Source organism: Epinephelus fuscoguttatus, linkage group LG2 (genome assembly GCF_011397635.1).
Source record: "Epinephelus fuscoguttatus linkage group LG2, E.fuscoguttatus.final_Chr_v1".
Lineage (NCBI taxonomy): Eukaryota > Metazoa > Chordata > Actinopteri > Perciformes > Serranidae > Epinephelus > Epinephelus fuscoguttatus.
In genome coordinates, this window is record NC_064753.1 from 43,884,711 (window position 1) to 43,909,933 (window position 25,223).

Sequence of the window (25,223 nt, forward strand, 5' to 3'; positions counted from 1 at the left end):
CTCACTTTACCACTTTTGTATTAGCCTCTGGTCATCAGTTAGTTTGAACCAGCTGATGTTGTTACACTTTGGTGTAGTGATGGGCAAAGCAGTTCTTTAGATGTTACTGAATCACTAAAGGAACACATGCATCCCCCCAGAGCACTTACAGGTTCACATTCAAGACCATTTGCACCTGTCCCTGAACAATGCAACAGGCATCCCCCAACAAATCCAGAACATTCAGAACCTGTTTTTCTCTCTCCTAATGCTACAAACTGCTGCTTGGGCAACACTGAGAAAAATAGCTCAGGATCATTTAGAAGTTAAAAAACAAACAAAAAACTACAAAGATACAGGGAGTTTCAAATACTGCTATAGATGCTGGAGTTTCAAATACCCCATACAATTTATTCATGTGTTTAATTATGGCCTAAGCTAAACTAAGTAAAAATTTAACAGAAAAGCACATTTAGAGCTTAGTTACAATGAATCATCTAATACTTCAAATTTCTACTACATTTTTTTTCAATTTGTGACCATGTGAGAAGTGCAGTGACCTTATGTAATGTGTAAGGAAGCACAGGCTATTTTGACTACCAACGTTGTAGAATTACAACACAGACATAACAAGCTATAAATCAAATTTGATGAATGTTTTCTAAAATAACTAAATATGTACATGTTCTAGACATTGTAATAAACACACAAAAAAAATTAAGGAATTTTACTTACTTTAATCCTGACAAATCCAGTCATGCAAAAAAGGAGATGAGCTCAACGGGAAGTTTTCAGGTAGAGTGAGTTCATGGCCAGATGACCAGACCTATAAACACTTTTTCTATCCAATAGCATTGTGAGGACAAACAATAGGACCCATTAACTATGTAAATGTGGTCTTGAGAAAAAAAAACATTTGCAGGCCTTTTTTTAGAATTGTTAAAAGTGATGTTGTAAATTTGCAACAGTGGGTTTTACAGGGTTAAAGATTTATAGAATAATGGCTGACTTTTTGCCAGACTTCGACTTTGTGGAGGAGGAATTTGATTTTGCAGAGTTTGATGGCCGCCCTTATTTATTTGAGCCAGAATACACTGACGAAGAACTTTGTGAAATTGAAGAACGGAGGAGAGAGAGAGAGAGAGAGGCGCAACAGGTAGAAGACGAGAGAGGAGGAATGGCTGCTGCAAGGCTGCATAGCTCTGGAGATTGGTGGTGTACCTGTGAATGCTGTGCCCCAGTGCCCACAGAAGAGGACTGCCTCTGTTGCAAGGAATGGGACCGGTTGCAGCCTTATTTTCAAGGTCTGGATGTGACCGAGGATGATATCTCGCGATATTTCGGCGGTGCTTTGGAAAGCAGAGCTAGATGGTAAACAAACATGGCACCACACCGGTAAGGTAAGACAACACGTTTACATGACGTTTTCTATATGTTCTCTGACATTTATCCTAACGATATGAGGCGGTCTTTGTGGAAAAAAGCTTGTTTAGTGGACTAACTTTGCACTTGAAGGTTGCCCGTTCACTTACGTTTTAACAGGTCTGACGCTACTACGCGCCCCGGCTGTATCTAGGCTAACGGCTAACATGCTAACTATTATTTTTATGTCACTAGTCACTTGAAACAAATTTAGGACGATAGGAGACAGGTTGAAATAAACCAAAATTTCCCTTTAACAGGGGGGGGGGGGGAGCGAGGACGTCAGTGTCCTGGCAGAGTTAGAGAAGTTAAAACACATTAAAACAAAACACAGCATCAATAAACAGAATCATGCTGTACGCCAAAAAAGTCAGACAGAAGGAAACAGATCTGGCTAGAGAGGTAATTACAAATTCCAGTGTTCCCCTAAACCCTTCACTACATTTTTAAACGCCCTAATTGGGATCAGCCTATTTAGCTATTAGAGAGAAAACACCTCCGATGGCCAGCTGCCCAAAAAACCTGCACAACTGCTGCACAAACCCAGGGTGCCTGAAGGACAGCAGATCTAATTTCACCGCGTTCTGCATAACGCTTGTTCATCTACTGTTGGGCTGTCCCACTGAGCCAATTTTGTTTTGTGCCATATTACCAGGAAATGTAAAACTCATAGGCATTCTGTAAAGGGCTCTCAAACGCTGCTATAAAATCTCTGCCTCGGCATTTCTCCAACACACCGCAGAGGGGACATCACAGTAAGAAGGTGCTCAACTTTTGAGCAACAGATGGCATCAATTAGGTTTTCATCCACGAGGGGAACGAGGATGTATCACTAATGGTCCAGTCTGCACATTAGAAGGAAGCCAATTGGATAAACAGCTCTCTCTTTCATAACAAAAGTCGGCTGGATCATTTCGGTTGGACTCTGCTTTACATTACCTGGATGAATGAGATTACTTTGTACAGACGAGACTCTGGAGCATTAACTGAAACTTGGCTTAACTGTAACTAATGCATCTCATTAAAAAGTGGTACAGTATTTCCCCAAGTGGTACAACTGTACATGCCAAGTAAGTTCCAGGCTTGGCATTGCTATATGTTTGAGATTTATGCAATACGCCGTAACGTAGCCACCTAACATTAAAAAAACTGGCATGGTTTGTTCAACAAGAGAGCAGGCCAGTTACTTCCTATGTGCCCTGGCTGTTTACTAGATTTTAAATTCATTTAAGAAAAGCTGATGGTGCACAGTTTTCTTCCCCTCTTTTCTCACATCTGTTGGTTTTACTCAGCATCTTGCATCTCTCTGTCACCATCAACAGTAATTCTAGCCTTTAATCTTTTTTATTTCTCCTAATGTGACACTACCAGTTTAACTAGAAAGTTACAGTCAGCAATTCCCTCACAGGAAGTCCGTTAGCAACTGAACTGATGATCCCGACTCAGTTTTCCAACACCAAAGTCATTGTTCTGCCCCACAGTGTGAAGCATGTAGTTTATTCAATTCAGATCCTCTGTATAATTGTCTCAGTGAGATTCCTCTAATGACTGCTGTGAATATTGCCACTGACAGCTGTTGAAAGACCATGCAACAACAATAACAATAGTAATAGCTGATGGGAGGGAAAAGACCCAACTGAGGATGTAATGGGCTCGCAGCCCATGAGAGCTGTATTCATGGCCGGCTCAGCGTGCTGCTTACTCTCCCTGAAATCTATGGCTGTGGTTGAATAGTCCTTCTTGCTTAAGAAGGTTCCTAGCTGAGTGAAATGACCTGCAAGTGTCTCCGTGGCAGCCATGATAAGAGCAGTTAAAATTCTCTATACACTAAGGAAGTGCTTCCTTTATTATGTTCAAAACCTTTATTTAAGACTTGGGAAATCATTTGAGGGAGACTGTTTCTTTCAATGATGCAGAGCATGAACAAAGATGTGATGTAACCCGGGGTCATCTGGTGTTTTGGGCCCAGCTACCCCCCCAGAACCACTGGTCAAATGCTGCTCCTTCATTCAGCAGCAACACAGACAATCAAGGAGCACATTGCCTGCAGCCTCCGGTCAGCATCCCCTCTGTCTGTGGCTTCAAGGATCTGGTCCACATCCTTATCAAACTGGCACCACTCCTCCCTCTTGTTGGCGGCAGGCCACCTAACCTGACGATGTTCAGAATGCCTGACTCACGGAAGGCCTTGTGGGGCGTGGAGGGTCTGGGCACTGTGGGGTGACTCCAGGATCTTCCTGCGTCTCTCAGTGTGCTGGACCTGAGCATTTAACCACTTCAATTCCTGTTATTTTATTCTAGCCTCAATAAGCAGACCTGAAATAAGCTAAAATGAAGGTCTTCTGCAGATTATTCCATGTATAAGGTACATTATGAAAGAATTACATTTTTTCAAGTTCAGCTCTGATTAAGGGAGCAACAGCCTATTCTGTGCACAAGTACCATGATTATGCAGCATAATGGGTGAATGTATTATGTGGAAAAAGTGCTTTGCGTGGTTGGAAGACTAGAAAGGAGCTGTACAAGTGCTGTTCATTTACCATATTTTATATGTCTTTTTATATTTACTGTTGAGCTTTTCAGTGAAAATATTACACATAATTGTACTTCTGTTACCGGAGTGACATTAAACATCTTGAATCTTGAATGTGAACGATCATAACCAGCATCATAAACGTTACACAGACGTCCCTCTATCAAGAAAATGGGACGTTTTTAGACAGATGATGTTTTTAATTTGAGATGTTTGAAACTTAGAAAGGGTGATATGTAGAGTAGTACATTTGTAGGTCTCACACGTTATGCCTATCTTGCATAAATTTCATATAATCATATTGTGATATTTGTGGATAAATATAGGAGGACAGGAGGGTGAGTGTAAGGAACCATTCTCAATGTCACAACCATTTCGTTTCACTTTTGTGACAGGTCGCCTATATTCCATTTTAATTTTTAATTAATTTAATTGATAATGTTATGTTGTTTGATTAATTTGATTTAATTTATAATAATAAGAATAGAAAAATTACAATAATAATATTTATTTGAAAAGCACTTTTCAAGATTCATGTTGCAAGGTACTGCATTTTGAAAAATGTAGTACAATTCTCATAGATTTACAAGACATCATTACAAAATCTTTGTTGTGATCAATCCAAAATACATGATATCTTACTAATCAGTCCCCAAACTGAAATACTCTTCCTTCAGTCCAAGGCCAAGCAAACAAAGTCTGCTACAAAAAAGACTCCTCTTCTAAAACATAACTCAGATTTTTCATGGTCATCTAACCCAATTTAAAGTGTAAGTGGAGGCTATTTCACTGAAAAGTACAAAGTGTCTTTGTATGCAGGACAGACACACATAAAATGAACCTAATTCTCAATGTCACTTGTTACACAACAAGTCTGTCCTCCTCTGGAGTGGCATTAAACCCATCAGTCTCTAAGGCAACTGTGCACATAAGGCTCCTTGTCTTTTGTTTCAGTTCAACTCCACCTAGGGTTGTACACTGTAATTAGTCTTTGAGACAGAAAGTGTGCAATTTTGGTTTATACCATGTATCAACATTTTACTCCTAATCACCTGAACATCACAACCTGTCCTGGAAATTAACTGACATGTTGATAAATTCCACCTCATTAGTCCAGGGATGACCATGGGCGATGTTCCAATTAAATATCTTTTCAGCGAGTCTCTGATCAGATATCTTCACACGTCTATTCCAAAGCCGAAGCATTTGACATTTATGTTTGATGTTTGGATGTTGCCATCCCATATCTCCGCTAATGGCCAAAAGTTAAGTAAATTCATGAACTTCCAAAGAGGACGTTCTCTGATGCTCAGTGTTACAACTTGTTCTCCAAAACCCCCAAACACCAGAAGCAAAGTCAGACAAAGGACATATCCCTGAGTCCCGACTACAATGTTTAACTTTGCCAGTACAGATCCCAGTGCTCTACCTGCTGACTGAGCTACAACACTGACAGCTCCTTTAAATGGCATGTGCACGTACAGCGTCAAGCCAAGGTATTTATACTGGTCAGTATATGACAGCACTCAAGAGCCAAAGATAAACATGAACATGAACTATTGTGTTTTGTCTTGAGTGACCATCGAGTCTTCATTTCCAGCACCATTCCTTGACAACGTTCAGCATTTTTGCAGGCGAGAGAGCAAAAACTACATCATCCACATATAATAATATGCCCATAAAAATAATATGCTATAAGAAGGCAGCAAAATAAAACAGACAAGTAATGAAGCTTAGTGAAAGTTCAGTCAGAAAGACTTCCACCAGTCAGCTGACTATGGGTGTTACCTGTCCCGGTTAGCCAGTCAGACTTTGCCACAATCTCCTTCAGCCATTCATGTTGCTGCTACCAAACTTTAAATCTGTTCTCCTCTCTGTTCCTCTCAGCTATCATTTTAGGCAGCCACACTGGCTACGGTTACATGATGGCTTCTTGTTCAGAATGAAAAAAAATCTGAATGAAATCATTCGGAATTAAAGTGTTTCCAGGTAGTTTACATGGGAAATATTAATTCCAAATGAGGGTTTACACGGGAGATCAGTTCAATCGCATTTATTCAGGTCTGCGCAAGGTTTGGGGCAGGGAAGGTTTCTGATTGGATATCATATATTGGAAATCATTTTCCACATGTCAGATGGCACGCTGAAATGTGTTAATGATAAAAATGAGTTTATTTATAGGCACTATTCAAATGCTACTGCCTTCGCCTCTTTAATTGCCAGACGCCTTATACTTATTAAGTGGAAGCATCTCCCACACATGCCCAGTGGACTGGTGATCTTATGAGTTTTCTACACTTGGAGAAAATAAAGTGTACGCTCAGTGGCTCTACAGGGAACTTTACAGGACATGGTAACCATTTCTGACATGTATGAAAATGCTAAAACTGTGATGTTTCATAATTGACTTTTACTTAGAGCAAATTACAATGCAGATTGGTTATAGACAACTGTGACTGATGTATAAATCAATTTGCATGAATGTGTGTGTGTACTGTTATACTGCCTTTTTCTGTTTATTTGTTTGTTTTTCCTTCCCCAGTGGGCATGGGGGAATAAAATGGACAACATGCAAGTGTTTGTACTTTGGTATTCCACTCTGGATATATTACAGCTGTTTGGTTGACCTTTAAATGGGATCAAGTACAACAATTAACTTACTGACTTTAACACTGACAATACAAGTTATATGTATTTACATGATAAATAAATGTATTTCTTTTAATCTATTTTCCTTGTTTTCAACAACATAAGACCTTTTCATGGGCCCCCTTGGCCTTGAGCTAGGGTCATTTGCAGAGTTGGGTATAACACATTACAAAGTAACGCGTTAGAGTACTTTGATTACTTTTTGCAGTAACGAATAACCTAACGCGTTAGTTTGCTGTTTGAGTAATCAAATACTTAAGTACATTTTCAAACAAGACATCAGTTACTTCCGTTACTTTTAGAACGCTGGTCCTTCAGCTCCGCAACAGCAACGGCTGTCGTTTGGTTCTAATAACGGAGATAACGTTAAACGTATCGGTCTGAAAGAAGCCACGGAGCTTGTGGCTCGCTATGTGGTCGGAGAAATGCTGCCGTTGTCTAAACAGGTGGAGTAGGCCTCGCTGACAGACATATTTCAGACTCAGGACTTGCTTTATGCCTGGTACACGCTACACGCTGGTACTCACCAATTATCCCCGGTCGTCTTTCACGGCGTGTGTGATGTCATCGGGTTATTCTTGTCCTATTTTTATTGCTTTCACTATTATTTGAGTCACTGTGTGTGTTCATGTGCCAGCCGACATGTTGTTGCAGTCACCTAAAAGCGTCAGCAGATGGCAGGAGCTACATTTGAAGCGCCATACGTAAACTATCAATCTACTGTATCTTCCACAGGAAGTTCTGACAAATGTTTCAGAATAAAAGCTTATTTAGAAAATGGAGGGATTCTAGCCGAGGTTATAAGGGGCTTTTAATTTGAAACAAGTGTTGAGTTTGAAATGACGGTGCGATATGTTAACTTTACAAAGACAACGGTGTGGATAAAAAGTAAATATATAAACACACAGAGGGATTAATAAATAACGGACCGTCTATAATGTAGTCTGTTTCAAATGAAGCTGGGAGCCTCTGCAGTTGTGGTGAGTAAAAGCCCCGCCGCTATTTGTTAATGTTGTTTGCTAGCTTGATGCTAATGACAGTAACGTTAACTCAGCGGGCCGACAAAGTGCCTCTGCTGTTTCACACCATCATTTCCCCCTTTTACTCTGTGTGGTAACATCCCTAGAGGAAATATTAAAATTGCTGGGGTGTTGTTGTCATACAGTTGTCTACGGCAGCAGATCGTTGTGTGTTTCTACTGGTCAAAGCTGTGATGGGAGAACTGGATCTCAGTGAAGGACAAGTGGTTCATAACTTTAATTTTGGAGACAAAAAAAAAGTAGGCTTAGCGCCCTGTGGTCCATTGCCCAATAGGAAATGTAGAATACTCAAAAGTACTTTAAAAGTGCTTGAGTTACTTTTCTCAGGGAGTAACGTTGGAAGTACTTTTAAAGTAATTGAGTTACTTTACTCAGGGAGTAACGCAGCAAAGTAACTGGTTACTTTTTTAAAAAGTAACACAGTAATGTACTTTGATTACTTTTAAAGTAACCCTTACCCAACACTGGTCATTTGTACCCTTTGACCCCCTAACAGCAGGCCTGCTTACAGGATAACATATGCCCTGATCATGAGCACAAGCACATGGCTACTAAACAGTAGCAGAAAGTAAAAATATTGTTTGAACATAGCAACTTGAAAAGCCCTGAAAAACACAGTGAGAAAAAAGAGGTGCTTGACAAAGTTAAAAGAGAGACCTCTCATTGATCAATACCTCTTGAGAAGTCAAAGATACAATTGGTTCAAGTCTGGTGACATGTAGCGATCCAAGCTGTAGACACAGTTGCCAAAATGGTGGGTCTGGTGGGTCAAGAGTTCAAGCAGCCAATGAAGGAAAAGACCAGCGGGCAGAAACATCCAGAGTAAAATGGCCTAGGGCTACTGACGAAAGGGAATGGTGAAACTGGCACGAAAACAGCACTAGACGGGCTAAAAGGAAGAGCTGCGAGCAGAACAGATAAGATGGAGCATGTCGGAGGATGTCATACAGTATATGACTCAGGAAAAGAAAGGTGTGGAGTTCACAGAAACAAAGAGGCAACATCAGAACCAAAGTGGTGTAAGCGACAGCAAACAGTTGTAGTGTGGAGGAGAGACAGCTGAAAAACGCAACGGAAGAAAGCATCAGAGAGGAAGATCAGACGGATCAGAATGGAAGTGTCAATAAACTACAAGTAAACAAAGAATCATTTGATAGAAGCGAGTGGAGAGAGTCTTTGAAGGAAATGAAAAAAAGGAAGGACAAAGAAGAAAGGAGTTATGACAGTATTTTACAAGCACCCTTTTAAATATGTAGTGCTTCTCTTAAAAGGATGAGGCTGGTGTTATTTTCTTCTTTTTATTATTAACAACAATTCCCCTGAAGAGACGAAAACTAACAATGAATTCCTCCCTCCAAAAAGCTGTAAAGCTCAATTTTGCTTCTGCGTCTGTGCTGAATCCAGAAACCTTTAAAAGGCTGCTGCATCTGGGGGAAATGTCCCTCGATGGTCAACACAGTCAGTGTAGTTGATTTCAGTCAGTGTCTGTGGCGAGCGACCCACAAAGCCACATTTATGGGAAACACACCAGGTTGAAAGGGACTGTAATTTTCCCTTTTATCTGAGGTGCAGAATCATCCAATATAAAAGTAATTGATAGGAAATCATGGATGGAAGATAAGAAGTTTCTGAATTTAAAGGTTTGGCTCCATGTTGAGTGGTGAAAGTTGCATCACTCAGTGTGGGATGCTGCTCGACTGCATTGTGCTCAGTGCTGCCGCGAGTGACCAAAGCTACACAGGAAGTGGGTACTGTCTGTTTTCCTCGTCACAGAGATGCTCAAAAGCTATGACAGGAACGGGAGACAAACGAGCTGGCTGACAATAATGACGTTAAATTATTTACAAAACACAGATTAAATCAAACAATACAATGTGTATTCAGTAATCAGTCATGGAGTGTGTGGGTGCGTGGCAGTGTGTGCGTGGAAAACAAAGCAGAAGAACCCAAAGCTGTCCTCAGGCTGAGACTCAGTGCAAGACTGACAACAGAGAGGAGTATTTTTTGATGTTATTAATGCAGTTAAATTAATCAAAATGTTTGTTTGTTTTTTCATGATTATGTGACCACCCTCCTCCCATAGTCTAGATGGCGCTCTTGCTGTTTCTTGCTGGTTGTGTTGCAGGAGCCAAAAGATGGGTCTATGGTTGACTGAGCCACACCTGGGCCTGGTGTGTGCCAAGGCTATTCAAGAGAAGGCTGAGACACGGGGTCAAACATGGGGAGATTGCACATGCGCAGTGTAACTTGAGCTGCGATGCTGGAGGGTGACAGCAGGGGCGCTAGATAAAAAGCGCAGGATCCGCTCAGGCGATCAAGGAGTGCGCTTGGTGCGGTCTGCTTGGACTTTTAGACGGCGGCTGCCTGAAGTTGTCGGAATTGCATCTCCGTCGTTCTCACCCACAACGCAGGCCACCAGTGACAGTCCAGTAATAAGCTGTGAAAATGATATGCATGCACATCCCCTTTATTCCGCAGTCTCACGCCATCTACTGAGCCTTTGAGGAAGTGCAGACCAGATTTTACTGCGCATGTGCAATCCCCCCATGTTTGACCCCGTGTCTCAGCTTTCTCTTGAATAGCCTTGGTGTGTGCTCCAGCATCAATACTTCCCTCTGTCATCAGTCTCACTCTGTCTCCCGGCCTGAGTACAGCTCTGGGTTCTTCTGTTCTGTTTTACACACACACACACACACACACACACACACACACACACACACACTGCCATGCACCCACGCATGCACTTCATTACTGATTACTGACTATACATGTTTGACCTAACTTGTGTTTTTGTAAATAAATTATCATTATTACCAGCGAGCTAATTTTTCTCCAGATTTTGTCACAGCTTTTGAGCCGGGCTGTGACAAATAAAATGCAGCATTTGGTCTCATGTATTTATTTTGTTTTGTTTATTTATTTATTTTTTATTTTATATACTTTATTAATCCCACACCAATTCAATTCAATTACAAGTTCAATTTTTTCACTCTTTTGTCATTAACATACAGGTCCGAAATACACACACATGCACAAACAGGACATATAGTACATGCACAAAGTGGAGAGATGTCAGAGTGAAGGGGCTGCCTTGGTCAGGTGCCCCAGGTGGTTTGGGGGTTCGGTGCCTTAGGAGGTGAACTGGCACCTCTCCAGCCACCAATCCATGCTCCATATTTGGTCCAGACGGGGACTTGAACGGGCAACCCTCTGGTTCCCAACCCAAGCCCCTATGGACTGAGCTACTGCCGCCCCTATGATAAGGGATGGGATATGATAAGATTTGGGGGACCAAACAGACTTTGCGTATAGGGCCCCAAAAAAACTAGAAATGGCTCTGCTTTCTGGTGTTTACTGGACCAGTTGCTAGAGACACAACATGATGTCAAAGACAACATGTGATGAGCAGATGCTATTGCAGCCATATGTCCCATAGAGGATGAGATGGATTAAGTGGTTAATGTCAGTCACATGATTTGTTAACTTTTATTGCTGTCCATTGTAAAGTTCACAGGATGTTTTCTTTTACTTTCCAGGTTACTGTAGTTTAAAAAAATCATCTCAGTAATACACTTTGAAAAACTGATGCTTTAGCCAGGCGGGCAGGGGGTTGACATAGGCCAAGTGGGCCGCCGAAAGGTATGAAATGCAAATGTAGTGAAGCAAATAGGAGATTACTAGTCAAAAATTCACTCAAGTAAAAAGTAGAAATACGGTTTAAAATAAAAGAATATGAACAGTATTTGCTGTTATGTGCAGCAGCCTGTTCTCCCTCATTCTTTCTCTCTCACTCTGTCAGGCTTGTCTCCCTCCTCCCTCTGCCTGCTGCACACCTGAGTGCAATCTACACTCAGGTAGAGAGAGGAGGAGGGGATAAGAGGGACAGGGAGTGTAGAGACAGTTTTTTTGGTTTTGTTGTTTTAGTTTGTTGTGTTAGTTTGAGCTGGAGATTGCTGGTAGTTACGTTATTCATCTCTTTTGTTTTCTTTAGGTTTAATTCATGTTTTAGATAGTTTAGGGGGAGACGCTGGGAGCGACGGCCCAATACGCGGTTGGCCCAGCGTCTTCACTCCTTTTGTTCCTTTTGGCCAGGGTCTCCAGTCCCTTTTGTTTTCCTTTAGTTTGTTTGTGCCTTTGTTTAATGTTTTGGGGTTACACAATAAAGCTGGTAAACTGTTACCGTTGGTGTGGCGTCCTCTTTTTATATGTTGCAGCCTTCTGCCCCTATTGAGCCGCGTTTTGTTTCTGTTGTATGGAAGCCGTAACATTTGCTCCTTAAAGAATACATATTTTTACTCATGTGCGTCACTTGTAATGTGTTACTACTGACCCCTGACTCTGTACTGTTACTGTGCCATTTTAGCTATGTTAAATTTGTTGTAATGAAAAAAACAAAGCTAAGCTAACCACCAGAAAACAGCCCGGCTTTGTCTTGCTCTTCATCCTCTCCTTCAGTGCTCGCCAGTGAAACCCAAAGCCAACCCCAGATTCAGGGTTACATGACAATGGACTTATCTTTGCATCTGATTTATTAAGCATGATTTATGTTTCCTTCAGTTTGTCATCCAAAATAAAATACAATAAATAAAGAAGTAAGAGTACCCTGTGGACTCAGGCGATGCTGCAGACACTAGCTGCACAGGGGCGCCTTGTTTCAGCAGCTTGTTTCAGCCTGGCAGAGGAAACCGGCCTGACACCCCTGAGCTGCTCCTCCACCACTCTGCTACAGCCTGTCTGCAGAGCCTCCACCACACTATCACTGCTCCTCTGACACCCTTTGTCTGATTCTCTCTTACTTTTCTGCCACTGCAGGACCGCCATGAAGCATGAAGCTCTTTCTCTACTCCTACTTCTTCCTGTTAAAAGCCCAGATATTTAAAAAAAGACTATCTGTTCCTGATTTGGCATTATGGCACATCCACGAGTGATCACGCACGGTGCTGCCTCACGGGATCCTCCTGAAATGACACATGAGAGATGTGTGCTGCTATAGCACAGTTGGCAATGTGCTGTGGTTAAGATGACTCTATTATAAGTGGCTGTAGTCAGATTTCATGGTGTGAGTCGGGCTACTTCCCATTTCAATTTAATTGATGTATTCTTGATTTGAGTTTGTGTGTTATTGATTTTCATTAGTGTTGTGCTAAATGTCATCTTTTTTCATTTGAAGCTTCAACTGAGGTTTTTGAATGAAGCTTTGAATGTTTGTCATTATATTTTATGATGTCATTAACCTAAAAAAAAATGCTTAAATAGAATCATCTTTAATGATTTAAAGGTCCAATTTGTAAGATATAGGGCGGTATATTGGTGAAATATAACACATGTTAGAGAGTGTTAGAATAACATAGGGAGCCAACGTATTCTCACTCCCAACTCGTCACATATCGCCATTTGTTCAGTGGACTTTTGATGTCTACATATGACACGCTGGGTTTCCAGCATGCGTCTGTTGTTAGCGTTCTGGGACACCAGTTTAAGTCTGTTACAAGCATTGTAGATTTTCAAAATACACTTCCACTTTCATAGGAAATGTACAGTTTCTGCTTGTTAGATGCATACAGTCTTTTTCAAAATAAATTTATTATATTGTTAAGTGGCGATTGCTCTAAGACTGCAAGGGAAGCTCAGCTTCCCCTAAAATGTCAAAAATAAGTGGTCAAATATGTACTGTTGTGTTTACATTTCATTGACTAAATGTGCGCTAGAACGCGTTCAACTTTTGTTCAGAATCAGCTACTTATCACAGGTCACTGACGCGACTTTCTTCTCATTCATTCCCGTAGCGTCACAGTGCATTAAACAGTGGAAGCTCAGCGTCCAAAGACTTCAATGGGGAAGCACAGAGTGAGTTGTTCCACTGCAGCGAAACTAGACAGTCATTGGATAAATGCTCGGTTTTGTCCCGCCCATCGGACGCTCAGAATCTCTGGGGGTCTATGGGGCAGTGGGCTGGCCTTGGCTGGCCTGGACGCTGGGCTTCTGCATGATGATTGGATGATCTGTCTGAGACTGAATCCTTTTTGATTGACAGCGAAATGAGCGAATCAGCGATCTTGAAATATAAACCTCCACCAGAGCATTTTTCAAGTTTCATTCACTTTTCCAATCCTCTCAGTGACTTTTCTTTGTTAAAAACGACTAGTGACAAATCTAGCATCTTTTTCTGGTGTTACTGGAGACTGTACTCGTGTTTGGAGACTCTGACTTCTGTCGCTCTGCAGTTACTGTCCCCAACGAGCAGCGGGTGCTGCTGTGAGCCGCTCCACCGTCCCAAAGGACTCACAGGCGGTCACACTAGCTTCGTGCAGCAGCCCCACAGGGTAGAATTTACGTATAAATAAACAGACACATTTTATGATGTAGGCCGAAAATGAGCTTCCCCTCCTTGAAAGACCAGCAGCCGCCACTGATATTGTTGATAAAACCCCTCATATTTACTTTTATTTCCTGCAAAAACGCACGTGGTTAGGGTTAGAAAACAAACATGGATTGGTTCAACATCCGTATGGGAAGGGAACAGCAGTTTTTCAGCTGAAAGTCCAGTATTTGTTGGACCCATCCACCACCCCTCCTATCAGCCCCAGCCTCTTAAGTTAACATGTGGGATGGCATTTCAAACTGACGCCGCCCAGCGACATATCATATCACCGCTAAAGGATGGATTTTCTCGTCGGTGTCTGGCGTGGAAATCACTGCCATGTTGTACTGCCATGTTTCTACAGTAGCCCAGAAAAAATAAAAACAAGATGTAGAAATTACACAGTCAAATTAGTCACATCGTTTTCTGCTGATGCTTGTTTTTCTTGAATAAATAGAGACAATGAAACACAGCACTGCAGGCGATTACTGTGTGTGTGTGTGTCTGTGTGTGTTGTTCTATGTGTGTATGTATTTTGCAGGTTTGCTTAGCACTTTGTTTGTTGATGTCTGGCTCGTGTTGTGTTTTTTTTTCTGCTTGAGAAATTCATGTCAAAGTCACTTTGACCAACACGTCTACAAAACAAGGTTTATCAGTCGTTAGTTAGGTTGTGTTCTTGTGCAAATTGCTTGGAAAAGCCATAATGACGGCGCAGAACGTGACTGCGTCTGCTGCCTGTGACATCATCTGAGCAAACAGTTGATGAAGCGCAGCTCAGTGATGCTTGCGACCCCAAAAAAGTATTGTGTTGTCTGACCACTATACTGAATCACCTGCCTGTGCTGCTCCTCCCATCCTGGCACACTTAAGTTCAAGGTGACTTACTAATTCCAAACAGGTGCAGGCAAGATTAAAAAAAAATAGAAAAAAAGCCCAGTGTGTGCCTGATGAATATGCCATTTAAGTGGCATAAATCACCATCATGCACCCTGTATCATTACAAAAGGAGCCCTCGGACTCACGTACGCTTGGACAGCCCAGCGACTGCCTTATATGAAGCTGCCAGCACATGAGAAGTGACAAGCAGTTGGCCTCCCGTGAGGACAGACGTGACACTGAGCCCACCACTGTGCTGCCCTTGGTCTCAAACCTGCTGTAAAAGTTCAATGTGTTTGAACTTGGAGCTTGTTTGCAGCTCACCTTCCAAAGTGTGACCACTGAGCTTGAAAAGACAACGTGAGACAGAGCAGGGAGAAATATAATTGTTCGATGGCAGAAAGTGAAAAAGATCATGTCACAAGCTTTTTAAGAGGAAAACCTGATGCTTGGAGGAATCTAACAGATTAGCTTTTGTTTGTTATCACTTTATCAGTAAAGGTTTGGTAAGGTTTTGGTGACTCAACACTGAAGTTTCCAAAAACTATGAATTTGCATTTGTATTATCTGTATTTTTATATCAGCTGGTTACTATTTATCAGTGGGTTACTCTTAATTTAGGGCTTACTGAGATAATTTTCTAGGGCTTTACCCAGCTCAGAATTATGTCCATCGAGTTGGATTTGGCAGTTCAAAACAAATATTTGACTATTCCTTCCTTTTTTTCATATAGTGTTTATTTTGGATGACAGAAAGTTTGAGCAGGATTCGGCAGGATGCTCAGGGTGACAGTGACATTCATGTGGTACAGTAAACAAGTCAAGGGAGCCTTCCAAGCTAATGAGTGCTAACTATACTAATCACGAATCCCAAGTAAGCAACATCTTTTTTGCTGTCACTAGATATCAAACAAAAACCAGACATTGTATCATATTAAGTTGCTGTGAGCCATAATTTCACTACTTCTAAACTGCAAGCAGAAGATAATGTTATCTTGGAGCCTGACCAGGAAAAGCCTTGTTTCCTCTGAGCAGCTGCCTCTGTCTCACTCAGGGTGCTTTCAGACCTAGAGTTGTTTCCTTTGGTCTGACTCAGGGACTCATTTTGTACAAAGTTGTATAATTGCCTAGAGTTGGTTCGTGTTCTCATGGCAGCTTTTACAAGCAGACCAGATCAAATGCCTTGTGTGAGAAAGCCGCTCTTGATTGGGAAAAATCCAGGAAGTAAACCAAACGTTGAAGAAGAGTACACTTGCAAGATAAATGTGACATTTTCTAATGTCACAATGGAGGGACAACTACACAGGTTGATTTTAGCACTGCTCATCGTGGACTATATTGCTGTCATTGTTCATTTTAGTCAAACCATTCAGTTTGAAAAGGAGGCGCGGCTCCAACTAGAAAACAATGTTTTGATGCATTGAATGTGCTGAATGTGCATATTAAAGGGATAGTGCAGCCAAAAATGAAAATTCAGCCATTATCTACTCACCCATATGCCGAGGGAGGCTCAGGTGAAGTTTTAGAGTCCTCACATCACTTGCAGAGATCCAAGGGGAGAGGGGGTAGCGACACAACTCCACTTAATGGAGGCTTATGGCGCCCCAGATTCAAACGTCCAAAAACACATAATTGAAACCACAAAATATCTCCATACTGCTCATCCGTAGTGATCCAAGTGTCCTGAAGCCCCGACATATGAACGTGTTGCCCATGTCTCACGGTCTCACGCAAGCACACAAACTGAACGTGGTCTACAGAGAGGCAGTTAGAGCTACAGGCTACAATGAGGCTAAAAACAGAGTTCAAATGACGTTTTTCCAAACAACTTTTTATGTCGGGGCTTCAGGACACTTGGATCACTACGGACGAGCAGTATGGAGATATTTTGTGGTTTCAATTATGTGTTTTTGGACGTTTGAATCTGGGGCGCCATAAGCCTCCATTAGGTGGAGTTGTGCTGCTACCCCCTCTCCCTTTGGATCTCCTAAAGTGATGTGAGGACTCTAAAACTTCACCTGAGCCTCCCTCGGCATATGGGTGAGTAGATAATGGCTGAATTTTCATTTTTGGCTGCACTATCCCTTTAATATGCACATTCAGCACATTCAATGTACAGGCAGTACAGAAGGAGGTGCACATTAATAATCCTCCAGGACTGTAACATGCTCATGTTTAACCCAAACAATGTGTCATGTGACTGCAGTTGCTTCGGATCCAGGTTGGAACACGTTCTCACCACAAATGAACCGCACCAGAGTTCCTTTGTAACCAGATCATGACCACCTCTTCAAGAAGATCTCAGTCTGGTTGTTTTGGTGCTCACCTGAGTGTGATTGCTGTGTTCACACCTGCCCAAACAGACTTCACTTCAATTGAACAAAACCAATCAGGGCAGGTGTGAAAGCAGGGAGTGCTCACTGTGCAGCCAAATCTGGAGACCAAAGCGCTCAAAGAAACGGCTGCTGGACTTGAGGAATTTCAGTCAACTGAGGAGTCTCTGATGCTAAAAATCTTGGAGCCTTTATTTTTCCAACTCATATAATTCTTTTTATATTGAATAAACAGTGAAATAGAAAATAAAATCAACAAATTTCATCCCATGGCACTCTGTTAACTGTTCAATTATCTGTTTGTTCCCCACTGTGTTACAAACTGACGCCATCTGGCAGAGTATCATGCCACCACAAAAGATGGCTTTGGTGTCTCACTGACAAAGCAACGAGCGGTATTTGATGTCTTTGGAATGAGAACAGGCTGAAAAGATGTGGGATGACAAATTTTTGACTTTTTAACTGCAGTCCAACAGTCCTCTGCAGCTCTGTGTCACTTTGTATTCACCATGACACACCCACTTTATTACAATCCAATTACATTTAAGGATTTGATTTAAATCCCTCCTGAAACTACCCACATCATTTGTTTTACTCAGTGATACATCTCATCCAAAGATGCTTTAACTGCTGTTTCACTGCAACGTTAGCTCCAACAAAGCAAAAAAAGAAGAGAAAAAAAGATCATTATTGCATAAGCATTGGGATTTATAAAGGCAGAGTTGAGATTTTAAGGTGCAGCGTTTTAAAAGAGTAGTCATGGGAAAGACTGGAACACTTTAATCTCCTCCTCCTTTTAGGGATCTGGTTAATTCCAACAAAAAAAAGGTGGGTTAGGGTGGGGTTTTGTGGTAAGCAGGTAGAAGACAGCTGATGCCAGTATGTAAAAGGAGGGAATACAAATGTCAGTAAAACATCCCAGAATTTCACAGCCTGTCAGTATTTAAAAACATTTTCTGATACGACAGGCTTGCAGAGAAAGATGCTGTTTACTGACAGCAGAAGGTAGTACAGTCAGTTGCTCTGGAAACAAAGTGCACATCACATGATTCGATTCAAGTATCAACACAACAGCTAACTGAAGCAGCACTATCTTTCTGCAATAAGGTAAAATAAATACCCCTTCATAAGCCAGACACACAGCACCAACCGGAGTCAATCTCTCCACCATCCCGACATCACCTGATGCTCAGCCTACAGCCCCCAACAACACGATTCCTATTCAGCCTCACATAGTCGCTGTTAGCACCCAGCTGACAGAACAATGACGAGATCATGACAAAGGTCAAACATCATGGTGGAATAAAAGACAGAGAGGTAGTGGGAGCATGATGGAGTGGTAAAGGAGACAGGTTTGTGGCTTGCTAAGAGTAAAAGGGCAGCAGGGCCACATCAGTGAATGGGTTTGTATGCTGTTCAGCCATGAATGGCAAAAGACTTCTTAGTCACATGTCATACAGTTGGTTGCTGCTAGGAAACAACTGTCAGCATGCAGTCGCTGGTGCACTGTCAGATTAGGGTGAAGAACCTATTATTATGGCTGCTGCTATGTATTTGATAGGGGACTATCAGCTTGCTGTTTCCTTTCTAGATGGACTGCTAGGTGCTCGCTATCTGGGACGTTTCCTGGGTGTAGATTACAGTAAGTCCAACCTTATGAGCTAAAATTGTTTTCTGGAAAGCATCAGGTCACTGATCTCGGCTGTGTCCCCGGAAAAAGATCCATGCCTTAATTTTCCAACTGAATTCCCACTAATGGAGACTTTAATATTTCTATTACCTTGCAGTGTTGTTCTGGAGGTTAATATTATTTTGCAATTAAAGCATCAATCCTAATTTACGAACTATATCAAGCAATATATCTCTCAGTAATTCAACTTCAGACTAATGCTGACTCTGCGTCCCATACACTGTACTACAGTTGGACTGCTTAAAGGGTGACTTTGGTATTTTACAACCAGGGCCCTATTTTTCCATGTTTCTGTGTCTAAGTGACTAATGGGAACAAAAAATGTTGAAATTGCTCCAGTATTGAGCAAGAGGGCAGCAGCTGACAGCCATGAAATAGGCTGCAATGTAACCACTGAGGGCAAATGTGTACCGTCCATTTACTTCCACTAAAAGTGCTTGTGTCCATTTTTGAACACCAGCACCCGCCCATAACCTCAAAGCTCAGTACTAAGACCGACCTGTTACCCGTCACTATGTCTAGAGTTGTCTTGCTTCGGTCCAAATCAGGGACTAATTTTGTCACAAAGTTGTATAATTACCTAGAGTTGGTTCGTGTTCTCACAGCAGCATTTACAAGCGGACCAGATCAAATGCCTTGTGAGAGAAAGCTGCTCTTGATTGGTCAGAATTTCCATGTGGGAAAAATCCAGGAAGTGAACAAAACGTTGAAGAAGAGTACACTTGCAAGATAAATGTGACACTTTCTAATGTCACAATGGAGGGACAACTACGCAGGTTGATTTTAGCGCTGCTCATCGTGGACTATATTGCTGTCATTGTTCATTTTAGTCAAACCATACAGTTTGAAAAGGAGGCGCGGCTCCAACTAGAAAACAATGTTTTGATGCATTGGATGTGCTGAATGTGCATATTAAGGCAGTACAGGAGGAGGTGCACATTAATAATCCTCCAGGACTGTAACAAGCTCATGTTTAACCCAAACAATGTGTCATGTGACTGCAGTTGGTTCAGATCCAGGTCGGAACACCTTCTCACCACAAATGAACTGCACCAGGGTTCGTGAGACCACCTCTTCAAGCTGCTAATAAAAGTCACAGGACCCGACCTGAACCTGTGATTACACACACAAAGGCTACAGTCACTCACATCAAGCTGGGCTCTCCGCTCTTGAATTACAATTCCAGCAGAGGAAAGGTCTTTTTCACTGGCTGCACTCGATGCTGGGCCGGGAAAAACATTCCGTACAATCACTGCTAGGTTAAGAAACATTTTAGCAAGCTCCTACCACCACCATAAGACCTCAGAAGGATCCTCCTTGCATGTTTTGAACTAAATATAGGCTGCCACCTCATCCTCAGGCTGCAAAGTTTCATTGCATGAGGTGATGAATGTGAGGATGGGGTCAAATATTTGACTTGTGTTGTTGACTTTTAAAATGAATAATTTATAATAATTCAGATGTCAAAATATTGCACATATACTGCATATCTTTTTACTTTGTTTTATTGTGAAACATAAAAACATTTTTTTGTTTTCGCCCGCTCCCAACCTGCATTTTGATCCATTACAAAGTTTTTTCCCCACAGGTACCCGACCCAGTGCAGGACCCTGACCCAGACTGTTATTAAGAGTGTCTGACAGTATTATGGAAAGGATCCCTACAGAGAAAGACCTTTTTTTAAAGACTAAGAACCTTTTTTTTTAAAACCAGGGACAGCCCCAAATCCATATTGCCAAACCCACCAGACTCCATTTAAAAAATCAAAAATTTAAGCGTGTTTAGAGTCAGCATATTTTCATGTCAAACTGAGTGAGTTAAGCATTTATTTCACCCAAACCAGTGTTGGTGATTGTTAGAACAGTTAGCATGATAAAATTAGTGTTTATTTAAATGGAATCTGGTGCGTTTGACAGTAGTGATTTCGGGGCTGTTTCTGGTTAAACAAAAAGGATCTTAGTCTTGTCTCTGTAGAGGTCCTTTCCATAATGGTGTCAGACACTGACAATCTGAGCCGGTCAGTAACAAAACAAACACTTTTCGTGGGAGTGAATTGATGTTGCACAAATGCCCCGAGTGGTTACACTGCAGCCTGTTTCACGGCTGTCAGCTGCTGCTCTCTTGTTTCATACTGGACCAATTTCAAAAATTGTTTTTCCCATTAGTCATGTAGACACAAAAACATTTGAAAACAGGATCCTGGTTGAAAACTGCCAAAGTCACCCTTTAACTCGGAACAATGTGTTTAATCAGAGTTCTGATCAATCGATCATCCAGTCTAGGTGTGAGTTTGGTTGGCTCTGACATACCTGAGGTCAGTTCAAGTGTTCCAGTTCAGCTTTGCAAATTCAAATGTACAGTAGCTGAACTTTACCTATCCCTCACAGCAAAAAGAACATTTTTAGCTCGCCAGTACTTGGAATTGCTGCACCACCTGTACCTAACCAAAAAGCCACAGACCCATAAAATGCTTAGCGTACTGGAGCTAATCACAGATTACAGCTTCTCAGTAGAAAATTGCCACTAACTTGGTACATGTGTCACTGAGTAGCCGGTGAGAAACTCATCTTTTTTCCTCTGGCATGGAGGGTTTCTCAGGAGTGGGTTTTTTTTCTGCAGATCTGCAGCTAAACCTGTATTCACTAATGTCAGAATCTCAGCAGCTTCAAAGACAATTATATTGAGATTAAAGAGATCATCAAGACTCAAAAACTTATAAAGCAATGCTGATGAACTGCGGGTGAAGTCAGGTAAATTGAGACTTAAGGTAAAATTGGGCAACAAGGTTTTACGTCTTAGAGCTCTTCATTAGCAGCCAGTCACCAAACATGTTACTCCATTGGTCCCAGAGCTTGCCAGGAAGGACATGTCATGTTGATTTTCTCTTTTTAGTAGTAAGTGTACTGAAACAGTAAGAGTATAACATAAAAATGTTTTGATCCATTTGTACAGACATGCATTTCCTTGTATTGAACACTGGGGGCGTACTCCATATGCCATGTGGAAATAAGGACACAACACTGTATGGAAACGAGGCGTAAAAACTTTAACAGTTTGTACCCTTTTCTTCATGATCAAAACCACTGCAGTTTAGTTTTAATTGACTTGCACAGATTTATTAAATGTCAAGCAAATACAACGGATTGAATAAATTATAAAGACCATCTTCACATTCTCAACTTTAATATCATATCATGAAGAATATGAACTTTAAATCCTCTCTTTCCAGTAATGATCTGATCACATTAAAAAAGCCCTAATTATCAACGTCTGTACAGACATGGTTCAGTGAACCAGGCTCAGGAGCTGTTATTAATTAAAAATAGTCAACAAAAGCTCTGAGGGAATGTTATTTCTGTGTAATTATCAGGCTCAGGACTTTTAAAATAATGTTCCAGTAATGTGACAGTGATTCTCCAACAATAAAACCCCCAAGAGAACAGAACAACCTTCTGTGACTCTTAGCATTGCTGTGTCTAAATCTGGAATAACGTAAGTATGACGCATTGAGCTGTGCAGTGAATCTGATGAGTTCCATCTAACTGTATTTTACACGGTCAGGCTGGGCAAAGCAATCGCTATTTTTTTATTTACATGGAAATATGCAACACGCCAAGGCTTGTCACCATAAAAGCTAGACAACATATCATACCATAGATAATTATAATCAGTAATCATTTCGTGAACATTTTATTCCACTGATATAATAATAACAAGAATATTCGGGTACTAAAACTGTATTGTGAAATAAGTACATCCATCCATTTCCAACCGCTTTTCCAGGGCTGGGTCATGGTGGCAACAGGCCGAGCAAAGCATTCCAGACATCCCTCTCCCCAGCAATGCTTTCCAGCTCCTCCTGATGGGCCCCAAGGTAGGCCAGATGAGATATGTAATCCCTCCAGCGTGTCCTGGGTCTGCCCCGGGGCCTCCTACCAGTGGGATGTGTGACAGGTAGGGCTGGCCCCTAATAGTCGACTAAACGTTAGTCGACCAGAAAGGTCATTAGTTGGCAAGATTTCATTAATTGCTTAGTCACAAAAAAACAAACAAACGTGAAACTCTATTAGAAGCTGCACCCTGCCAAAATAAATCCAAACCTGTATGACTGGACCATGTGCGAATTTAATTTGAAAGGACAGACACAGGAAGTGTCCACGCTCAGCAGTCAGACAGGAGTCAGGTTCATTTCCAGGGCTGGTACCTGCGGTTATTCCACAGGCTAGTTAATAACATGTCGGGCAGGAAATCCAAAGTGTGGGATCATTTTGAGAAGGTGAAGGACGAACCCAAGGTGATATGTAAACTCATCTTCATTGGCTGACTACAAACATGACGTATCATGTGAAACATGGAAGTAGCTACATGCCCATTAGCCCACAGCGTCATTAACAGGTGGCTCGCTCAGTGTGTGACGTGCACTTGGAGATAAAATATAGGCCTATATTAATGAAGGTTCATTAGTACGGTTTTGTATTTCTCTGTAATGTAGCACAGTGTTAACAATGTTACTGATACTATTCTTTCTCACACCTTCAACTCAAACCATTGTGTTGCCCCATCCAAAATATATAATTTAATAATCAAATTAATAGCAAAACATGCAGGTGACTAGTCGACTAAATGATGACTATTGGTCCGCTAGGAAAACTCTTAGTCGGGGGCAGCCATGGTGACAGGTCTAAAGACAGCTGCTCTTGTCAGGTCTTGGCAGGTCCAGTAACCACAGAAAGAAATGTTGTTCCATCAAGGTTTGTGCACATAATGAACTGGCCTCTACTTTTCCAGCATATTTCCTTCAATACACAGCAACATAAAGACTCGTGGGTAGTACAATGTTTGCTCTTTGTTCACATTAGAATGGCTCGAATTTATCTTGGTTACTGGCAATTTTTCAATTATCGTTGCTCGCAGCAACAAAGTCAAACTGCCTCTGCGTTTAACCACATTTTGGCTACTATAACTCTGAGTGTTTACAATACACTAAATGTACAAATAAAGAGCCAACAAGTGGATTGTGCTGCAGGAGTGGTTTAAGAAGTGTCTATGAATGTTTAAAATGTCTCTTCCACAGGGAAAACGTGTCACTATTAGAATATAAGGTGAAGGCAGCCATTCAGCCATTGTGAAGGAGAAATCAATGGACTGTTTACAGCCACATTTCAAGTAATAATAACAATAATAATAATAATAATACATTTTATTTGTTAGGGCACCTTCAAGCCACTCAAGGTCACCTTACAGCAAAGATAAAAAAGCATACATCAGACAAAAACACAGCATACAAACATCGTACAAATACATTAAAATAGAGGGGAAGACAGTAAGACAGTGTAAGGACATAGTGCATTTGATCAGGTGGAATGGGCAGATGTATTTTGAGTTTGGATTTGAACAGATTGACATATGTGGTGTTGCGGAGGTCAGAATCTGAATTCCAGAGCTGGGGAGCAGAGCTTTCAGCCGCTCTGCTTCCCATGGTAGCCAGGTGGGTGGGGGGAACGGAGAGGTGGATGGAGGAAGAGGATCTGAGTGTGTGAGCGGGTGTGGCAATGTGGAGGAGGTCAGAGGGGCGAGGTTGTGAATGGCCTTGAAGGTGAGCAGTAAAATCTTGTATTGGATATGGTGTGTGATGGGGAGCCAGTGGAGCTGCTGTAGGACGAGTGTGATGTGGTGAGTGGATGGGGTCCTTGTGATGATACGAGTGGCTGAATTCTGTACCAGTTGTAGTTTATGGAGAGTTTTTTGTGGAAGACCGAACAGGAGGGAATTGCAGTAGTCAAGCCGGGAGGTGACGAGACTGTGGACCAGAATGGCAGCTGTGTGAGGTGTGAGAGAGGGGTGGAGGCGGTTGATGTTGCGGAAATTGAAGTAGGCTGATCGGGTTATGTGGTTGATATGAGAAGTGTAAGAAAGTGTGCTGTCGAGGATGACACCCAGACTCTTGACCTGTGGGGAAGGAGAAATGGAAGAGTTGTCAATAGATAATGTGAAACTGGGGGATTTGGATAGGGTGGTTTTAGTGCCAGTGAGTAGAATTTCTGTTTTGTCGCTGATTAATTTGAGGAAGTTGGATGAAAACCAGGATTTTATTTCAAGGAGGCAGTCAGTGAGGGAGGAAGGTGGAGTCGGGTTTGGTGGAAATATGGAGCTGGGTGTCATCCGCGTAGCAGTGGAAGTGGATATGATGTTTCCGGAAGATGTAGCCAAGGGGGAGTAAGTAAATGATGAATAGCAGGGGCCCGAGGACATAGCCCTGGGGTACACCTGTGGTGACTGGGAGTGGTTGTGATGTAAATGATTTGAGTTGGATGAACTGAGAGCGGATTTGAACCAGTTGA